The sequence below is a fragment of the Vidua chalybeata genome, chromosome 14 (assembly GCF_026979565.1).
Source record: "Vidua chalybeata isolate OUT-0048 chromosome 14, bVidCha1 merged haplotype, whole genome shotgun sequence".
In the NCBI taxonomy this organism is placed as follows: Eukaryota; Metazoa; Chordata; class Aves; order Passeriformes; family Viduidae; genus Vidua; species Vidua chalybeata.
In genome coordinates this window covers 12,475,929-12,478,425 of record NC_071543.1, presented here as the reverse complement: position 1 = coordinate 12,478,425, position 2,497 = coordinate 12,475,929, and the positions used below count along the sequence as shown (strand labels likewise).

Below are 2,497 nucleotides of genomic sequence, written 5' to 3'. Positions count from 1 at the left end.
AAACCAGGGCTCACATTTTGCTGCTCAGACCACGAACACGACAGTTTTATAAGTGTTATTTCCATTAGTGCTGCTGTCAGGGAGGGCTACTCTGTGTGCAATAAACAACACTCAGCTGCTTCTTTCTACCTCTGCTTGAGTTCATGCTTGACAATATGTCACCAAACCCCAAAAAATGCTGAATTAAGAAAAAAAAAGTGACTGACTTTGTTTTCCTCAGTGATCCAGTGGTTGTTTTCTGCTCGCCCTAACGAAATGCATAATTCAATTATCTATATTTGCAGGAATTAGATGCCAAAGTCAGAAAGGAACAGGGCTGCTTGCAGCCACAGCTTGAGAGGTTTTTAAGGGCCACATCGGCAGAGACGGGCTTGAAGCATCCTGAAGGCGGCTGCCAGGAAATTAGCTCCTCGTTTGCAGTATGCAGAACATGTACGGCGGCTTCATGATTTACTCGCTCATCTGCTTCACATTGCGCCTACTCTCCCTCGCGACTGTCCTGGCGTACGCAATCTTCTGTTGCAAAACAGGAGTGAAAATGAGCACTGCAGCGTGGAAGAGCTGTGCCACTGCCCAGGTAAGGGTGGCCAAGCCTGGCAGGGACGCGGCCCCTCCGGGGGAGGGGGGGGGGGTGCAGTGACAACAGCTTTGGTGACGGGAGGCTGTGGTGGTGGCTTTGAGGACAAATGAGATGTGTCTGGGGGATGTGATGATTGCTTGGGGACAGCAGGGATGTGGCCCGTCAGTGAGGGGGTGCAATGATGGCTTTGGACATAAGGATGGGTGCAGTGGGGGAGGTGCTGGTGGCTTTGGGGACAGCAGAAACAGAGCAGGAAGGTGTAATAGTAGCCTTGGGAACAGCAGGGATACAGTGGGGACATGTAAGAGTGGCTTTAGGGACACAGGGTGCAGAGAGGGAAGGTATGATGTGACTTTGGGTACAGTGGGGGCATATGATGGTGGCATATGATGGTGGCTTTGGGGACAGGAAAGGCAGAGCGGGAAGGTGTAATGGTGGCTTTGGCAATAGAGAGGACACAGTGGGGGGGTATGTGATGGTGACTTTGGGACAGCAGGGACACAATGCCGGGGATGAGATGGTGGCTTTGTGAACAGTGGGGATGCAGCCCCTCAGCAGGTGGATGTGACGGTGTCTTTGGGGACAGTGGGGACACACAAGAAGATGTGATGGTGGCTTTGGGGGCAGAGAGGACACAGCAGGGTTATGTGACAGTGGTTTGGGGACAGAAGGGATTCACCTCCTCATCAGGGGGCTGTGATAGTGGCTTTGGGGACTGAGGGCACAGAGTGGGAAGGTATCATGGTGGCTTTGTGGACAGCAGGACTACAGCCCCTTAGAAGGCGGATGTGATGCTGTTTTTGGGGACAGTGGGGACACAACAAGAAGGTGTGACGGCAGTTTTGGAAACAGTAGAGACACAGTGGGGACATGTGATAGTGACTTTGGGAACTGTGTGGAAACAGTGGGAATGTATGATGGTGGCTTTGGGGATAGAGGAGACGCAGCAGGAATACATGATGGTGATGTGGGATCAGTAGGGATGCAGCCCCTCAGTGGGGGGATGTCACGGTGGTCTCGGGGACAGCGGGGCCCCAGCAAGGAGGTGCGATGGTGGCTTCAGGGATAGAGGGGACATGTCAGGGGGGTACGATGGTGGCCTTGGGGATGGAGTGGACACGCCAGGGAGGCGTGATGACAGTTGGGGGTGGAGGGGACACGGCACGGAGGTATGGCGGTGGCTTGGGGACCGTGGCGACGCAGCCGCTCAGCAGGTGGCGGTGGCTTTGGGGCCAGGTGGGCTCGGTGCGGGAGCGCGGCGTCTCTGTGTACAGCGGCCGGGCAGCGGTGCGGGTGCCGGGGGGTGCCCGGGCATCCCGGCCGCCGTTGGGAGCAGCGGCCCCGGGGCGCGTCCCGCGGGTCGCGGCGGGGCGGGGGTCGCGGGGCGGTTGCCATGGCAGCAGCCGGGCGGCGCGCGCGGCCGGCGGGGCGCGGCGCGGCGCGGCCCCGGAGCGTACCATGTGCGCCCGGCGGCGGGAGGCGGCGGCGGAGGGGCCACGACGGCGGCGGCTGCTGCTGCTGCCCTGCTGCTATAGCTCCGCCACGGCGGACCCGGCGACCAGGAGCCGCTGCGTCAATGTAACGGCGGGGACGGCGGCGGAGGGGACGGGGAGGACGAGGGGGGACGCTGAGTGGCATTTCCACGCCGCGCGTGGCCGCGGGGAGAGGGGGGAGAGGGGGGTGAGGGGGGCGGAGGGCGGGCGGGAGGCGTTAAAATGGCGGCGCGCAGGCGGCCCCCGCGCTAAACCGGCCCCCGTGGCTCGCCCCGCGCCGCCGCGCGTGGCACGGAGCGGCCGCCGCTGCCTGCGAGCGCCGCCGCCGCTGCGAGGTAAGGCCGGGGCGGCCGCGGGGCGCTCTGTGCTCCCCCCGAGCCGCGGGCGCCCGGGGAAGGGGGGCGCGCTCCGGGGAGGGGGCGCG

General features: G+C 62.0%; 1 long non-coding RNA gene across 1 annotated transcript; it reads right to left on the bottom strand.

The window, feature by feature from the left end:
• Positions 1-258: 258 nt before the first annotated feature.
• On the bottom strand, positions 259-2,260 carry LOC128795038 (uncharacterized). Its single transcript, XR_008433369.1, has 2 exons — positions 2,038-2,260; positions 259-516 (listed from the first exon to the last, which is right to left on the bottom strand). It is a non-coding gene; the product is annotated as an uncharacterized LOC128795038 (long non-coding RNA).
• Positions 2,261-2,497: the final 237 nt, after the last annotated feature.